At 38.9% G+C, this 19,492-nt stretch overlaps 1 protein-coding gene across 1 annotated transcript in view; it reads left to right on the top strand.

Annotated features, from left to right (window-relative positions):
- Nucleotides 1-19,492, top strand: part of LOC101903284 (Golgi phosphoprotein 3-like) — a 33,345-nt gene that overhangs the window by 2,533 nt on the left and 11,320 nt on the right. The gene's annotated exons all lie outside the window — the stretch shown is intronic.

Raw genomic sequence — 19,492 nt, 5'->3', positions numbered from 1 at the left:
TCCCCTTTACAGTGATATTGTGAGAAATAACACGAATAAAGCCCTTAGCACAAGAGCCACTCAGCAAACTGGCTTTTATTTGCAAATCCAATCCTATTTAGAGTATTCTGTGAGAGCTATTCCAGGTCTCAACTGCTCTTCTCATGCCTCCTAAACCCTGGTCTATTTAAACCCCACGTTAGCTTCCACTGTATTCCTGTGAATAGTGGAATTTCACTTTCTTTATTCAAAGAAGGCAGGTCCTTGCCCATAAGGAAAAAAGTAACAGAGGGCTTTAAGCAGAGATACTTAAAACTGTTGTCTTGAATTGGTACAAGCATCCTTTTATTCACAATTGTAAAACTTGTGCACTTAAGAGGGTCTGGGATATAAAAGCCTGCTGCAGTCTCCCTCTACCCTGTCCCTCCTGCTGCTGGTAGATAAAGCTAGAATCTGTGGAGAGAAAACTGTGATGGAGACTATGTTTGGAAGTTGCTACCCCCCACCACTTACAAGTTACCTTCATAGGGCCACTTTTGACATTGCTTGTTTGTTTATTTATAAGGGGCTTCCCTGCTGGCTAAGATGGCAAAGATTCTGCCTGCAACGCAGGAGACCTGGGTTCGATCCTTAGGTCAGGAAGATCCCCTGGAGAAGGAAATGGCAACCCACTCCAGTATTCTTGCCTGGAGAATTCCAAAACCCCTCATGAACCAACCAGGGCATGACAGGGAGGTGGGAGTAGAGTATCTCCAAGCAGTTCACTGTCGTTTCGAAACCACCCACAAACATTCCCTTCCTCTGGGCCTCAGCCTTTTGACAGAGCAGCCTCCACTTGTGGGAGGTTAAGGGAAGTGGAATCATTAGAGAAAGGGGGAATGCCTCTTATCAGGTTGTAAGCATGCCATCTTTGAGAGCAAATTGAACAAAACAGGTATTGATATAGGAACAAACATTTACCAAGGATTGGGTGTGTTAAATACCTGAGCCCAAAAGAACTACAAGATAATACCTGTAGTCTATAATGATTGTGTCCATAGAATAACTTAGTTATAAACAAAGGAAAGGCATTCATGTCAGTTTTCAAGCTTCTCTGTGATCTGTTCTCTTATAGATAAACCTGATAACCATGTTCCACAATGCTGGTGTCAACATGACATAAAAATCCATGTAGTTTGTTACAGGTCAATATCACTGATGAACATAGATGCAAAAATCCTCAACAAAATTCTGGCAAACAGAATTGAACAACACAATAAAAAGCTCATACACCATATTCAAGTCAGGTTTATTCCAGGGATGCAAGGATTCTTCAATACGCACAAATCAATCAGCATGATACACCGTATTAATAAATTGAAAGATAAAAACCATATGCTCATCTCAATAGATGCAGAAAAAGCCTTCAACAAAGTTCAGCGTCCATTTATGATAAAAATGCTTCAAAATGGGCATAGAAAGAATCTACCTCAACTAGTAAAGGCCACATATAAGAAGCCCACAGCAAACATTATTCTCAATGGTGAAAAAACTGAAAGAATTCCCTCTAAAATCAGGAACAAGACAAGGGTGTCTGCTCTCACCACTATTATTTAACATAGTTTTGGAAGTCCTAGCTCCAGCCATTAGAGAAGAAAAAAGGAATCCAGATGGGAAAAAAAGTAAACTCTCACTGTTTACAGATGACATGATACTATACATAGAAAACCCAAAAGAAACAACAAAATTACTAGAGCTAATCAGTGAATTCAGAAGTCACAGGATACAAGGTCAATACTCAGAAATCACTTGCATTCCTATATATTAACAATGAAAAATCAGAAAAATTAAGGAATCAATCCCATTCACCACTGCAACAAAAGGAATAAAATATCTAGGAAAAAACTTACCTAAGGAGACAAAAGACATGTATACAGAAAATTATAAGACACTGATTATAAGAAATCAAAGATGACATAAACGGAGAGATATTCCATGTTCCTGGGTAGGAAGAATCAATAATGTGAAAATGATTATACTACCAGATTCAATGTGATCCCTATCAAATTAGCAATGGCATTTTTCACAGAACTAGAACAAAGAATTTCATAATTCATATGGAAACACAAAAGACCCTGAATAGCCAAAGCATTCTTTGAAAAAGAATGGAGCTGGAGAAATCAACCTTCCTGACTTCAGACTACACTACAAAGCTACAGTCATCAAGACAGAATGGTATTGGCACAAAAACAGAAATATAGACCAGTGGAATAAGATAGAGAAACCAGAGATGAACCCATGCACCTATGGGTACCTTATTTTTGACAAAGGAGGCAAGAATATACAATGGGGCAAAGATGGCCTCTTCAATAAGTGGTGCTGGGAAAACTGGACAGCTATGTGCAAAAGAATGAAATCAGAACACTACCTTATGTCATACACAAAGATTAACTCAAAATGGATTAAAGACCTAAATGTAAGACCATTGTAGCTCTGGGATGTTTGTAGTCAAACTCTGAGGCTAATATTCAGCAGAGCCTACCCTCCTGCTGCAAGAGGTAAGCATCTAATTAAAATCCACCATGAAAGCCTTCTGGCTCTCATGATATGCCCCGAGTTGAGAGCTGGCTGCCCTGGTATGTCAAGATCTTTCTTCAGAGCTTCCAGGAGAGTTAACGACATCAGCCACCTCTAACAATCTGTATAAAACCATTGCCCCATAACTTTCAAGAGCTACTCAGTACTCCCGAGCCTGGTCCCTTCTGTTTCTTCCTGAACAATCAGAGGTGTTAGCATGCTCCATGGCTCCAGCATGCTGTGGGTTATCACTGTCCCTCCTCAGGCCTGGAAGGAAAGTTATGACCAACCTAGACAGCATATTAAAAAGCAGAGACATTACTTTGTCAACAAAGGTCCATCTAGTCAAGGCTATCTATGGTTTTTCCAGTAGTCATGTATGGATGTGAGAGTTGGACTATAAAGAAAGCTGAGCGCCAAAGAATTGATGCTTTTGAATTATGGTGCTGGAGAAGACTCTTGAGAGTCCCTTGGACAGCAAGGAGATCCAACCAGTCCATCCTAAAGGAAATCAGTCCTGAATATTCATTGGAAGGACTGATGCTGAAGCTGAAATTCCAATACTTTGGCCACCTGATGCAAAAGGCTGACTCATTTTAAAAGACCCTGATGCTGGGAAAGATTGAGGGCAGGAGAAGAGGATGACAGAGGATGAGATGGTTCAATGGCATCTCCGACTCAATGGACATGGGTTTGGGTAGATTCCGACAGTTGGTGATGGACAAGGAGGCCTGGCGTGCTGCAGCTCATGGCATTGCAAAGAGTCGGACACAACTGAGCAACTGAACTGAACTGAGCTGAACTCCTCAGGCCAGCAGTGAGGCTCTCGAGGCCTCCTAGCATCAAGAAGGAGCAAATTCTCTAGTCCCATTCTCGATGGTCAACATTCCATAGCCATCTCTTTCAGTTCAGGTTCCCACAAAAGCAGAACTGGAAGCAAGGATTACAGGGCATGTAGTTTATTGGGGAGGTGATGTCAGGAAGAGAGGGCATGGGGAAAATGAGATAGAGAAAGAAGAAAAGTCAGTAAAAAATACATCAAAGAGAGGATTACTGCTACAATCAACAAGAGCTGAATTCACTCTAAGGTGCTGCCAAGAATTGTCCACTGAGAGATGGAGAAGCTTACATATTTCTCCACTGATTTCCTCTTCTTTATTGGCTGGAGATTGCCCCTGAGAGCCTGACATGCTGCTTCTTCCCAGCCACACTTGGAAGCCCCACCCTTGCAGAGTGGAGCATATGCTATGGATGACCACTGGATGACTCAGGAGGAGAAGCAGAAAGATCTAGACGTAGTTGGATGCTGTCAGAGTGCGCAGGAAGTGTATCTTATGACTGCAGGCAAAGTTACTGGTTAGACACCAACAGCATCTGCTATAGCAAGAATAAGGTACCGATTCTGTCTATATACCTTTCAAGCAATTTTAAACAGCGTCTGCTGTGTTGCAGAAGGTGTGGGGAAACAGCACATTGATATATGGTTGTTCAGAATGTGTGTTGATACAGCTTCTATGAAGGGCAATTGGATGGTAGCTGTCCATATTGAAGATATGTATTATTTTTCATCCAGGTTTAGAACTTTCACTGCTAGGAATTGATCCTGCAGATATTGGTGCAAAGTCTTCCATACAAGTATTTTCATTGTACTTGTAGAGGATTGGGCAGAGGGGTCCTCCACAGGACACTGGGTAAATTATTGTACATTCATACATTAAGTTTAAGTGGCACCCTTAAACAGAATGGGATCCCCTCTTGAACACTTACTGGGAGGTAGCAGAAAATATAAAATGATTAGCAGTGTATTCAATATACTATGGTATGAATAAGTGCTAAAAGAAAGTGTTTGTATGTCTACAAACCATCTCTAGGAAATTTCTACATGCTAGGGATTTTATTCTTGTAACTTTTCTGTTATACCTAGGGATTCAGGATAAGAGGTGGTGGCTCCAGGGTAATATTAGTCTACCAAATGATAGACTGTGAAAACATGTATGATGACAATGGACAAATAATAACAGAGTACAGCAAAGTGATAGATAGCAAGTAGTCATTCACAATTGGTAGTTTTCCTATTCACTAGTAATAGATAAAAAATGTATTCGAAAGGAATTTCCAACAGAAACCTAAGTATAAAACACCTGAGAATAAACATAACAATAAATATCTAAGGTCTTTACAAGGGAAAAAATAAACTATAGGACATAGACGAAGACCTAAAAAAACAGACAGTATTAATTGTCTCAATATTTTATGATGCCAGTGCTCTCCAAATTGTTCCATAAAGACGATGTAATCCCCTAAAATCCTAATACCATTTGGTATATGGTTTAACAAGCTTATTCAAGAATTCATAAGGAAGGCTATAAGTAGCTTAGACAATTACGGAAGAGGGGGAAATTAAATGATCAGTAAACACAAAAATCAATATTATTCTTCCTAGTTATTACAGACATGTAAATTAAATAAGATGTAACTTTTCACCACTTAATTGGCTAAAAAAAGAAATCAAAAATGTTGACACTACCAATCAAGAGTGTGAGGAAATGGTATTCTCTCACTTGGCTGATAGAAATCATTTATTTCTATTTAAGTTTCTCTGAAAAGCAACTTTGCAGTAACTATGAAAATGGTAATTATTCATTCCTGATGGCCCAGCAATTCCATTTCTCAATATCTATCCTATATGCATCAATCATACATTTTAAGTGGCATGCACAAAGATATTCTTATCTATAGTTCACAGTTGCGAAGAAAAGAAAGAAAGGACAACAACCTAAATACCCATCAATACATACATGAATGGCTACACAAGCCATGGTAAATCCCTACTGTGAAATATTATGTAGTAATTTAAAAGAATGATGTAAATCAATATCTACTGACATGAATAAAAAGCAAGGTTTAGAATACTGAATTCAATATCATCACCCCACTTATGAAAAATATGAACCACAAAACAATGTAAAATACTTGTACAGGTACAAACGTGTGGTTATACATTAATTTTTAAAAGATATTCACTGCCCAGGAGAGTCATCACAAGCCACATGGGACTATGTAAAGTTACATTTAAGTTAATGTAAAATTAATTTTAAAATTCAGTTTTTCGGTCTCACCAGCCACAATTCAAGTGCTCAGTAGCCATGCGTAGCCTGTGGCTACTGAACTGTGGGCGTAGGTACAGAGCACCTCCGTTATTGCAGAGGACTCTACCAAATGCTGCCGAGAGTCTTAATATCTATTATACAACGGTCCTTTTCAAGGAGGGGTCCCTAAACCAGCATCTGCAGGTAGGAGCTTGTGAGAAATGCAGAATCCTGGATTTCCACCCCCCATGACTTACCAAACCAAAATCTACATTTCAACAAAGTCCTTGGATAATTGTATGATCAGTAAGATTTAAAAGCTCTGCTCCAGTCTGCAGTGATATTAGCACCATCATCACCAACATTGAGAAGTCACTTCAGCTGTTCTTCCTTCAGTGCCTGGTAAAAGACTTTCCATTCATAAAAGCTGGGCCATTACCCACTGGTTTTCAAGCAGTAGCATTTTGGTTTGAATTTCCTTAATTAAATGAGTTTTTAAATTTTGGGGTGCTTATAGGATGGAACCTATTTTTTTAAGGAGGTAAAGAAATATACACATTTACTAATTATTCCTAAAGGATGCTTCACAGTTGCAAGATATCATTATCAACAAGAGATTTGAAAAGAAATACGGTAAGTGGTTCTGCAGATAACAAACAGTATATGGGTGCTTGGCTCAGAATAAAATTTGCTGTAACAGCATCACTTACAAAATCAAAATTGCACTTTCTTGAGAATATAGATAGAATTGAAGATGATGTCCTCTTGAAATGTGTTAGAAGACTCAAAAAGCAATGATGAATCCATTGATACAGGCATTTCTGCTACTGAACAATTTTTTGAAAAAGCCATATTCTCTTCTGAAAACTTGCACACTAAAAATAGCAGCACTTACAGACCAGGAGGTTGCTTTGGAGGGGAGTGTTGAAGCAGACCACTCAAAGAAAATGCACTATGTAACAAGAGAACTTAAAAAATCCTTTGTTTTTATTGAAGTCTAGTTGATTTATGATGTTTCAGGAGTACAGCAAAGTGTTTGATATATATGAATGCACACATGGATAGATTCTTTTTCAGATTCTTTTCCATTATAGGTTATTTTAGGATATTGAATATAGTTCCTTGTGCTATAGAGTAGTTTGTTACTGTTGTTTTTTTTTTTTTTTTTTTTATATAGTAGCCTGTAACTCCAATACTTTGGCCACCTGATGCAAAGAACTGACTCATTGGAAAAGACCCTGTACTGGGAAAGATTGAAGGCGGGAGGAGAAGGGGACGACAGAGGATGAGATGGTTGGATGGCATCACCGACTCTATGAACATGAGTTTGAGTAAGCTCCAGGAGATAGTGAAAGACAGGGAAGCCTGGCATGCTGCAGTCCATGGGGTTGCAAAGAGTAGGACACAACTGAGCAACTGAACTGACTGATCTGTTAATCCCAAATTCCAAATTTATCCCTCCCCCTACTTTCCCCTTTAGTAACCATAAGTTCATTATCGATGTCTGTGAGTCTATTTCTGTTTCACATAAGTTCATTTGTATCACTTTTTAAATTCCAAATATAAGTGATATCATATGATATTTGTCTTTCTCTGACATGCTTTACTTATGTGATTATCTCTAGGTTCATCCATGTTGCTGCAAATGGCATTATTTCATTCTTTTTATAGCTGAGTAATATTCCATGGTATATATATATATACTATATCTTCTTTATCCCTTCATCTGCTAATGGACATTTAGGTTGCTTCCATGTCTTGGCTATTGTAAATACTGCTGCTATGAACACTGTGGTGCGTGTACCTTTTCCAGTTGGAGTTTTCTCTGGGTATTTGCCCAAGAGTGGGATTGCTGGATCATAAGGTACTCTATTTTTAGTTTTTTAAGGAACCTCAATACTGTTCTCCATAGTGACTGTGTACCACCAACTGTGTAAGAGGGTTCACTTTTCTCCATACCCTCTCCAGCATTTATTATTTCTAGACTTCTTGATGATAGCCATTCTGACTAGTGTGAGGATACCTCATTGTAATTTTGATTTGCATTTCTCTGATAATTAGTGATGCTGAGATTCTTTTCATGTGCCTGTTGGCTACCTGTATGTCTTCTTTGGAGAAAGGCCTATTTAGGTCTTCTGCCATTTTTTTCATTGTTTTTTTTTTTTTTAATTGAGCTGTATGAGCTGTTTGTATACTTTGGAAATTAATCCCTTGTGATTCACATCATTTGCAAATATTTTATTTATCTACTGAGATGATCATATGGTTTTTATCCTTCAATTTGCTAATTGGTTTATCACATTGATTGATTTGCAGATAATGAAAAATCCTTTCATCCCAGGGATAAATCCCACTTGATCATCATGCATGATCCTTTTAATGTATTGTTAGCATTGGTTGTCTAGTATTTTGTTGAGGGTTTTTGCATGAATGTTCATCAGTGATACTGGCCAGTAATTTTCTTTTTTTCTGATATCTTTGTCTGCTTTTTGCATCAGGATTATGGTGGCTAGAATGAGTTTAGAAGTGTTCCCTTCTCTGCAATGTTTTGGAATAGTTTCAGAAGGATGAATGTTAACTCTTTAAATGTTTGGTAGAATTCACCTATAAAGCCATCTTGTTCTGGACTTTGTTGGGAGTTTTTAGGTTATTGATTTAATCAGTACTGGGAATTGATCTCTTATATTTTCTGTTTCTTCTAGGTTCAGTTTTGGGTGATCCTCCATTTGTTCTAGCTCACCCGTTTTAGTGGTTCCTATGATCCTTTGTATTTCTGTGGCATAGTTTATAACTTACTTTTCATTTCTGACTTTATTGATTTGGGTCATTTCCCTTTTCATCTTGATGAGTCTGGTTAAGGTTTATCAGTTTTGTTTATCTTTTCAAAGAACCAGGTTTTGGTTTCATTGATACTTTCTATTGTTTATTTCAATCTCTGTTCCACTTGTTTCTGCTCTGATCTTTATGATTTCTTTCCTTCCATTAACTTTGAATTTTGTTTGTTTTTCTCTCTCTAGTTGCATTAGGTGAAAGTTTAGGTTATTTATTTGCAGTTTTTCTTGTTTCCTAAGGTAAGCTTGTATCACTATAAACTTGCTGCTGTGCTGTGTCCAGTAGGCTTTGGATTGTCGCGTTCTCGTTTTCTTTTGTCTCTAGGTATTTTTCTATTTCCTCTTTGATTTCTTCAGTCATCTACTGCTTGTTTAATAGCATATTTTTTAGTATCTACATGTGTGTGGGTTTTGCAGTTTATTTTCTTGTCATTGATTTCTAGTCTCATACCGTTGTGGCCAGAGAATTTTTCTTAAAAGAAGTATCCAGTGAGAAATGCTGGTATAGTAACAAGTGACAAGTTAAACTCTTAATAAAGAAATACTACAGTAAGATTAGAGTCTTACCCTTTAAGAAAAAAAAAAAAAAGGCTGAAAGTAGCTTGATGAAAGGAGGTACAAAAAATATTTGGGGCTTTTGGGGTACCTGCCTGCTGCCTGCTAAGTCGCTTCAGTCAATCAAAATGCACAAGGATGGTGAAAACCAAGTACTCTGCTCTTCCAAGACAAAACATGTAACCAAACTGAGCCAAAAGAAGTAGGAAGTGGGGGAGATGGAGATGGGTGGAGGAGAAACAAAGTACATAAGAGTATCTAAAGAGTCTATGGTATGTTACTCTTCACATAGCAAGAAGGAGATACAAGAAGATACATATGTATCGTCTTTGTGAAAGATATACAGATTTCCTGTGATTTATAATGGCGTTGCTGCTGCTGCTAAGTCCCTTCAGTTGTGTCCAACTCTGTGTGATCCCATAGATGGCAGCCCACCAGGCTCCCCCATCCCTGGGATTCTCCAGGCAAGAACACATCCAATAAATCTATCTTAAAGTTGAAAATGCATTTAATATACCTAAGTTACTGAATATCATAGCTTAGCCTGCTGCTGCTGCTAAGTCGCTTCAGTTGTGTCCGACTCTGTGCGACCCCATACACGGCAGCCCACCAGGCTCCCCCGTCCCTGGGATTCTCCAGGCAAGAACACTGGAGTGGGTTGCCACTTCCTTCTCCAATGCATGAAAGTGAGAAGTGAAAGTGAAGTCGCTCAGTCATGTCCAACTCTTAGCGACCCCATGGACTGCAGCCCACCAGGCTCCTCCATCCATGGGATTTTCCAGGCAAGAGTACTGGAGTGGGGTGCCATTGCCTTCTCTGTTCCTTCTCCTAGCCTACCTTAAATGTATTCAGAATACTAACATTAGCCTACAGCTGAACAAAATCATCTAACACAAAACCAACTTTATAAGAAAGTGTTGAGTATCTCATGGAGTATTGAATACTATTCTATACTAAAAGTGAAAGACTGGGTACAGAATAGTTGTGAGTCTATTGGTTGTTTACTCTTGGGATCATGTGTCAGATGGAGTGGCAGCTTGCTGTTCCCACCCAGCATCCCAAGGGTATCTACCACACATTGCTAGCCTGGAAAAGATTGAAGTACTAATGCGTATAACTTTTATACCATCATAATGTCAGGAAGTCATAATTCAAAAAATCTTAAAGTGGGGATCATCAGTACAGGAAAGATAAAGGAGAAACTAAAGAGGTGGGTTACCTACAGGATATGGATAACAAAGGGGTGAAAAGATGGGGAAACTAGAAGTTAGTGACAGGGGTGAGGAGGGAATGATGCTCTTCTAAGTACAGCTTCTGTACTTTGAAAACCTTACTGCTGCTGCTGCTAAGTCACTTCAGTCGTGTCCAACTCTGTGCGACCCCATAGTCGCATATTGTTGTAAATTACAGAATAATGTTAATTGTTCTCAAAACTGGATTTTCTTCAAAATTAAAAAAAGTTACTCAGTCATGTCCAACTCTTAGCGACCCCATGGACTGCAGCCTACCAGGCTCCTCTGTCCATGGGATTTGCCAGGCAAGAGTACTGGAGTGGGATGCCATTGTCTTCTCCGTGAAACCTTACTAATGTCACATATAACCAAAAAATGAATTATTAAAATCAACCAGGGTGGGAGATGAACTGGCAAGTAGAATATAAATAGTTACAAATTAGCAAGTTAAATATGTTGCAAATGATTAACCCAACCATACTGAAGGAGATGAGGAAGAAAAAAACTAACCAAACCAACTTTGGAAAACAGTATATTAACTGGATACTGAAAGCCTAGAGAAAAAGAGCAGTTTATATTACTATACCCTAGCTAGTAAGTTTGTTTCTCATAGGAGTATAGATTGGCAATTCAGTATCTACGTTGCGTGTATACTAGTACTGAACAAGTAAGTGAATACACTGTACATGAGGGCCAGGATTCTTAGTCTCAGAGAAATGTTACAAGAATGGAGGAGGGCATGGCTAGAAGGAACCCTGGTGATTAATTGGAATCAGAGGTATCAGCATTGAAATCATTATTTTTAATACATATCTAATATGCACAGCATACACACACAACACACACCCATCCATACATTTAGATGACTGTGTATTATGTGTGGGTTTGATCCTTGGGTCAGGAAGATCCCCTGGAGAAGGAATGGAAACCCACTCCAACATTCTTTACTGCAGAATTCCATGGACAGAGGAGCCTGGAGGGCTACAGTCCATGGGTTCTCAAAGACTTGGACACGACTTAGCAACTAAAACACAACAATGTGTGGGTTAGTACACATACATATATCTCCTAGCTCCATCTGCTACGAAGGCTAAGAAGCAATGGTACTCTCATGACAATAAACATACGAAACACCATTCCTCAATGAAAGGAACGAGACCTTTGGAAAATACAAGATAAGCATGGAATGGCCTGTTGTACCAGAAAATAAGGAGGTATTAAGGTACTTGAAAAAAAGATGGGAATATGTCAAAAAGACACAGGAACCAATGTGAAGAAGTTCCCAGTGGACAAAGTTGAAACAGTTTGAGCAACAAAATTAAAAATAATAGTATTGGATTTGAGCTCAGAATAAAATAAATTTTTATGAATCCATACCAATATAAAGAAAGGAATTGAATAAATACATGAATGGGGGAAACTGTATCTCTTCTTACAAGAATGTTCTAATAGACATAGAAGAAATGAGAGAAATTAAAAAATTACCACCAGGCAGATACCACCATATAAGTATTGCAGGCCTGGTCAGTTTGATGGATGTTAAAATCAGCTATGAGTGTTTGGGAAGAAATAAGATATTTCATAGCCTCAGATTATTTCTCTGAGATATTTGTCAATTACATAGGGAAAACACTAACTTTACTGTGGAGAAGCTCTGTAGACACCTTAGCTAAGTGATCACCAGCAATAAATCACATAGAAATGAATGTCCCATTATGAATGAGAGGGACACAATATCACTTCTGAAAGTTCAGTTCAGTCGCTCAATCATGTCCGACTCTTTGCAACCCTATGGACTGCAGCACGCCAGGCCTCCCTGTCCATCACCAACTCCCGGAGCTTACTCAAATTCACGTCCATTGAGTTGGTGATGCCATCCAAACATCTCGTCCTCTGTCATCCCCTTCTCCTCCTGCCTTCAATCTTTCCCAGCATCAGGGTCTTTTCTAATGAGTCAGTTCTTCACATCAGGTGGCCAAAGTATTGGAGTTTCAGCTTCAGCATCAGTCCTTCCAATGAATATTCAGGACTGATTTCCTTTAGGATGGACTAGTTGGATCTCCTTGCAGTCCAAGGGACTCTCAAGAGTCTTTTCCAACACCACAGTTCAAAAGCATCAATTCTTCAGTGCTCAGCTTTCTTTATAGTCCAACTCTCACATCCATACACGACTACTGGAAAAACCACAGCTTTGGCTAGACGGACCTTTGTTGACAAAATAATGTCTCTGCTTTTTAATATGCTGTCTAGGTTGGTCATAGCTTTTCTTCGAAGGAGCAAGCGTCTTTTGATGTCTTAGCTGCAGTCACCATCTGCAGTGATTTTGGAGCCCAAAAAAATAAACTTTCTCACTGTTTCCATTGTTTCCCCATCTATTTGACATGAAGTGATGGGACCAGATGCCATGATCTTAGTTTCCTGAATGTTGAGTTTTAAACCAGCTTTTTCACTCTCCTCTTTCACTTTCATCAAGGGGCTCTTTAGTTCTTCTTCACTTTCTGCCGTAAGTGGAGTGTCATCTGCATTATTGATATTTCTCCCGGCAATCTTAAAAATACGACACCTAATCTAATCACAAGAAAACATCAGACAAACCCAAGTTAAAAGACATTCTGAAAATTATCAAGGTCATGAGAGACAAGGAAAGGCTGAAAAACCATCACAGATTGCAAGAAACCAAAGGGAGTGCAATTTGGATCCTGGATTGGATCCTGAAGCAGAAAAAGAACATTAATGGGAAAATGAGTGAAATTTAAATAAAATCTGTGTTTGGTTAGCAGTATTTACCAGTGCTATTTTTCTGGTTTGGTATTAATAACTGTATAATGGTTATGGAATTGTGAAAATCATGGGAAGCTGGGAGAAAAGCATATGTAAACTATTTGTGCTATTTTTACAACTTTCCTCCAAGTGGAAAATTATTTCAAAAGAATAAGAATATAAAGAGCATTGTGCTCAATACTCTACTCCTTTGTAGTTGCTGTATTCAGCCCTGCCAATGCTCTTGCATCTCCCTGCTCTACTTGATGGGAGAAAATATTACATGCTGGGAAGTTTTGCAGATGAACCAGTATAGTTTCCATGGCATACTACCCTCATTTCCCTACTCTCCAATCTAATATGAGTGAATTCACTTTAAAGAATTATAGCAGAATAGACTATATTGACTCTCTGCTATTCCTTGGACTGTGTAGCCCGCCAGACTCCTCAGTCCATGGAATTCTCCAGGCAAGAATACTGGAGTGGGTTGCCATCCCCTTCTCAAGGGGATCTTTCTGACCCAGCGAATGAACCCAGGTCTCCTGCAATGCAGACAGATTCTTTACCATCTGAGCTACTAGGGAAGCCCCAGATTATACTGAAGTTGCATGTGAAACCTTTGATTACAGTGGAATCATGAAGTATAAGAGGGGGTGAAAATCGGTATTTAAAAATCAATACAAGCTTGCAATAGCCAAAACAATGTTTCTGATTTCAAAACTTATTATATACCTTCAGTTATCTAAACAGTGTGATACTGGCATAAGGACAGGCATATGGATCAAAGGAATAGATTGGAGAACCCCCAAATAAACTCAAAGAGTTGGACATGACTGAGCAACTTCACTTTCACTTTCAAATAAAGCCAAGCACATCTAGTCAATTTATTTTTCAATAGGAGTGCCAAGACCATGGGGAAAGAACAAACTTTTAACAAGTGATAGTGAGAAAACCGAATGCTGCTGCTGCTGCTGCTGCTGCTGCTGCTGCTGCGTCGCTTCAGTCATGTCTGACTCTGTGCGACCCCATAGACAGCAGCCCCGTCCCTGGGATTCTCCAGGCAAGAACACTGGAGTGGGTTGCCATTTCCTTCTCCAATGCATGAAAGTGAAAAGTGAACGTGAAGTCGCTCAGTTGTGTCCAACTCTTAGTGACCCCATGGACTGCAGCCCACCAGGCTCCTCCATCCATGGGATTTTCCAGGCAAGAGTACTGGAGTGGGGTGCCAATGCCTTCTCCAGAGAAAACTGAATATTCACATGCAAAAGAGTGAAGCAGGATCTTTACCTTATACCATATACAAAAACTAGCCCAAAATAGGTCAAAGGCCTAAGCTTAAGAGCTGAAAGCATAGAACTCTGAAATGAAAACGGAGAGGAAAATCTTTTCTGGTTATCATACCAAAAGCAGAGGCAACAAAGGAAAAGCAGAAGAACTGGACTTGATTAAAATCAGAGACATTTGGGACTTTACTGGCGGTCCAGTAAAGACTCCAGGTTAAGACTCCAGGCTTCCAGTGCAGGGGCATGGGTTCAATCCCTGGTCAGGGAACTAAGATCCCACAAGCTGCAAGGCACAGGCCAAAAAACAAACGAAAAACCCCAAATCAAAGGCATTTGTACACTAAAGAATATTAGCAAGAAAGTAAAAAGACAGCTTACAGAATAGGAGAAAATATTTGCAAACCATCTATCTTATAAAAGATGTTAATCCAGAATAAATAATTCCAACAATGCAACAGAAAAACAAACCAACAACCCTCAATTCGAAAATAGGAAAAGGTCTTGATAGGCATTTCTCCAGAGAAGATATATAACTAGAAAACAAGCACATGAAAAGATGTTCAACATCATTAATCATTAGGAAAATGCAAATGAAAACCACAATGAGATACCACTCTATGCCCACTAGGATGGCTATGATTCAAAAGATAAACAAACAAAAAAGGAAAATAACAAGTGTTGGCAAGGCTTTGGAGAAACTGGAATTTCCATGTATTGCTGTAAAAATGTAAAATGGTTCAGCTGCTGTAGAAAATAGTTTGGTAGTTCCTCAAAAAGTTAAATATAGAATTACCATATGACCCACAATTTCACTCCAATCTATATACCCCAAAAAACTGAAAGCAGGGACTCAGACACTTGTACACGAATATTCATACCAGCATTATTTACAGCAGTCAAAAAGTGGATACAACCCAAATGTCCACCAACAGGTGAATGCATAAACAAGATGTGGTATATACATACAATGGGATATTATTCGACCATAAAAGGGATGAATTCTGCTACATGCTATGACACGGATGAACCTTGGAAACACTTTGCTAAGTGAAATAAGCCAAACACAAAAGGACAACTATTGTGTCATTCTACTTATATGAGGTACCTGGGACTGAACCTGGGTCTCCTGCATTGCAGGCAGATTCCTTACTATCTGAGCCACCAGGGAAGCCCATGGGGTGCCTAGAAAAGTCAAATTCAGAGACAGCAAGTAGAATAGAGATTACCAGGGCCTGGGAGGAGTGGGCAATATGGAGTTGTTGTTTAATGGGCATAGAGTTTCTGTTTAGGATGATTTTAAAAGTCCTGGAAATGCATAGTAGTGTTGGTTGTACAACATTGTGAATGCACTTAATGCATTCACAAAATGGTTAAAATGGTAAATTTTATGATACACATGTATTTTTTCTTTAAGTTTTATTGAGATACAATGCACATATAATAAATGGCACATATTTAAATTTTCAGTTTTTATATGATACATATATTTTAACACAAAAGCTCAATACTATACATGAAATTCATATGATATTGTATGTCAAATATACTCAATTAAAAAAAATTAAATTACATCCCAAAAAACTCAATAAAGCATTTGATTTGAAATACGGACATATAATCATAGTAATTAACCATTAGAGACATTTAAAATTTTTGTTTACATCCCCCCAAATTTATATATTCTGTTGTCCAAAGAATATTTTGAGAAACTTATTAGGATAATGAGGATCTCATAGATATAGTCTGCCTTATCAATAAGTATATATGTTCGTATGTGTATGTTGTGTTGTATGATGAGTAATAGAAAAAGAAGACGGTGCTACCTCTTCATTTTGAGGAAAGATCATCCTTTTTGCTTATCCTGGGGAAAAAGGAAATTGATATGACATACTTTGGGGAATGCTGCAGATGATCAAGAAGAAAAGGAAGGAAATCATGTGTTCAGATCAGAGATCAGATCAGATCAAATCAGTCGCTCAGTCGTGTGCGACTCTTTGCGACCCCATGAATCGCAGCACACCAGGCCTCCCTGTCCATCACCAACTCCCAGAGTTCACTCAGACTCACGTCCATCAAGTCAGTGATGCCATCCAGCCATCTCATCCTCTGTCGTCCCCTTCTCCTTTTGCCCCCAGTCCCTCCCAGCATCAGAGTCTTTTCCAATGAGTCAACTCTTCACGTGAGGTGGCCAAAGTACTGGAGTTTCAGCTTTAGCATCAGTCCTTCCAAAGAAATCCCATGGCTGATCTCCTTCAGAATGGACTGGTTGGATCTCCTTGCAGTCCAAGAGACTCTCAAGAGTCTTCTCCAACACCACAGTCAAAAGCATCAATTCTTCAGAGCTCAGCCTTCTTCACAGTCCAGCTCTCACATGACCACAGGAAAAACCATAGCCTTGACTAGACGAACCTTTGTTGGCAAAGTAATGTCTCTGCTTTTGAATATGCTATCTAGGTTGGACATAACTTTCCTTCCAAGGAGTAAGCATCTTTTAATTTCATGGCTGCAGTCACCATCTGTAGTGATTTTGGGCCCCAGAAAAATAAAGTCTGACACTGTTTCCACTGTTTCCCCATTGATTTCCCATGAAGTGATGGGACCAGATACCATGATCTTAGTTTTCTGAATGTTGAGCTTTAAGCCAACTTTTTCACTCTCCACTTTCACTTTCATCAAGAGGCTTTTGAGTTCCTCTTCACTTTCTGCCATAAGGGTGGTGTCATCTGCATATCTGAGGTTATTGATATTTCTCCCAGCAATCTTGATTCCAGCTTGTGTTTCTTCCAGTCCAGCATTTCTCATGATGTACTCTGCATATAAGTTAAATAAGCAGGGTGACAATATACAGCCTTGACGAGCTCCTTTTCCTATTTGGAACCAGTCTGTTGTTCCATGTCCAGTTCTAACTGTTGCTTCCTGACCTGCATACAGATTTCTCAGGAGGCAAGTCAGGTGGTCTGGTATTCCCATCTCTTTCAGAATTTTCCACAGTTTATTGTGATCCACACAGTCAAAGGCTTTGGCATAGTCAATAAAGCAGAAATAGATGCTTTTCTGGAACTCTCTTGCTTTTTTGATGATCCAGTGGATGTTGGCAATTTGATCTCTGGTTCCTCTGCCTTTTCTAAAACCAGCTTGAACATCAGGAAGTTCACGGTTCACATATTGCTGAAGCCTGGCTTGGAGAATTTTGAGCATTACTTTACTAGCGTGTGAGATGAGTGCAATTGTGCAGTACTTTGAGCATTCTTTGGCATTGCCTTTCTCTAGGATTGGAATGAAAACTGACCTTTTCCAGTCCTGTGGCCACTGCTGAGTTTTCCAAATTTGCTGGCATATTGAGTGCAGCACTTTCACAGCATCATCTTTCAGGATTTGGAATAGCCAACTGGAATTCCATCACCTCCACTGGCTTTGTTCGTAGTGATGCTTTCTAAGGCCCACTTCACTTCACATTCCAGGATGTCTGGCTCTAGGTGAGTGATCACACCAGCATGGTTATCTGGGTCGTGAAGATCTTTTTTGTACAGTTCTTCTGTGTATTCTTGCCATCTCTTCTTAATATCTTCTGCTTCTGTTAGGTCCATACCATTTCTGTCCTTTATCGAGCCCATCTTTGCATGAAATGTTCCTTTGGTATCTCTGATTTTCTTGAAGAGATCCCTAGTCTTTCCCATTCTGTTGTTTTCCTCTATGCCTTTGCATTGATCGCTGAAGAAGGCTTTCTTATCTCTTCTTGCTATTCTTTGGAACTCTGCATTCAGATGCTTATATCTTTCCTTTTCTCCTTTGCTTTTCACTTCTCTTCTTTTCACAGCTATTTGTAAGGCCTCCCCAGACAGCCATTTTGCTTTCTTGCATTTCTTTTCTATGGGGATGGTCTTGATCCCTGTCTCCTGTACAATGTCACAAACCTCATTCCATAGTTCATCAGGCACTCTATCTATCAGATCTAGGCCCTTAAATCTATTTCTCACTTCCATTGTATAATCATAAGGGATTTGATTTAGGTCATACCTGAATGGTCTAGTGGTTTTCCCTACTTTCTTCAATTTAAGTCTGAATTTGGCAATAAGGAGTTCATGGTCTGAGCCACAGTCAGCTCCTGGTCTTGTTTTTGCTGACTGTATAGAGCTTTTCCATCTTTGGCTGCAAAGAATGTAATCAATCTGATTTTGGTGTTGACCATCTGGTGATGTCCATGTATAGAGTCTTCTCTTGTGTTGTTGGAAGAGGGTGTTTATTATGACCAGTGCATTTTCTTGGCAAAACTCTATTAGTCTTTGCCCTGCTTCATTCTGTATTCCAAGGCCAAATTTGCCTGTTACTCCAGGTGTTTCTTGATTTCCTACTTTTGCATTCCAGTCCCCTATAATGAAAAGGACATCTTTTTTGGGTTTAAGCTCTAAAAGGTCTTGTAGGTCTTCATAGAACCGTTCAACTTCAGCTTCTTTAGTGTTACTGGTTGGGGCATAGACTTGGATTACTGTGATATTGAATGGTTTGCCTTGGAAACGAACAGAGATCATTCTGTCATTTTTGAGATTGCATCCAAGTACTGCATTTTGGACTCTTTTGTTGACCATGATGGCTACTCCATTTCTTTTGAGGGATTCCTGCCCGCAGTAGTAGATATAATGGTTACCAACATTAAAAATGAAGGAAGGGATATCACCACAGACTCTATATACGTTGAAAGGCAAATAAAGGAATGAAGTGAATAACTTTATGCCAATAAACTTGACAAGTTGGTTAAAAGAAAGAGTTCTTTGAGAAAGACAACTTACCAAAGTAATACAAAAAGAAACAGAAATTTTGTGTAACTATTTTTAAAGTTGAATTGATGATCTTTGCCTTCCTGCAAAGAAAAACTATAGGTCCAGATGGTTTTCTTCAGGAATTCTATCAAACATTTAAGGAAGAAATTATACTAATCTTACACAAACTCCTTTAGAAAATAGAAAGTGTTCCCAACTCATTTTATGAAGCCAAGATAACACTGCCAAAAACTTGACAGAAACGCTGTAAGAAAATTGGAGACCAATCTCTAAGTTGCAAAAATCTTTCCGGAAGATATTAGCAAGTCAAAGCAGCAATGATTAAGTAGGTGTATTCTAGGAATGCAGGGTGGCCTTAACATTGAAAATCAATTGGTGTTATCCGACAACTTAATAGAAAAAAGGAGAAAAACTGTAAGATCATACCAA

This window comes from Bos taurus, chromosome 20, assembly GCF_002263795.3.
Source record: "Bos taurus isolate L1 Dominette 01449 registration number 42190680 breed Hereford chromosome 20, ARS-UCD2.0, whole genome shotgun sequence".
NCBI classification, from domain to species: domain Eukaryota; kingdom Metazoa; phylum Chordata; class Mammalia; order Artiodactyla; family Bovidae; genus Bos; species Bos taurus.
The sequence above is the reverse complement of the archived record's forward strand: the minus strand, read 5'-3'. Positions and strand labels throughout refer to the sequence as shown.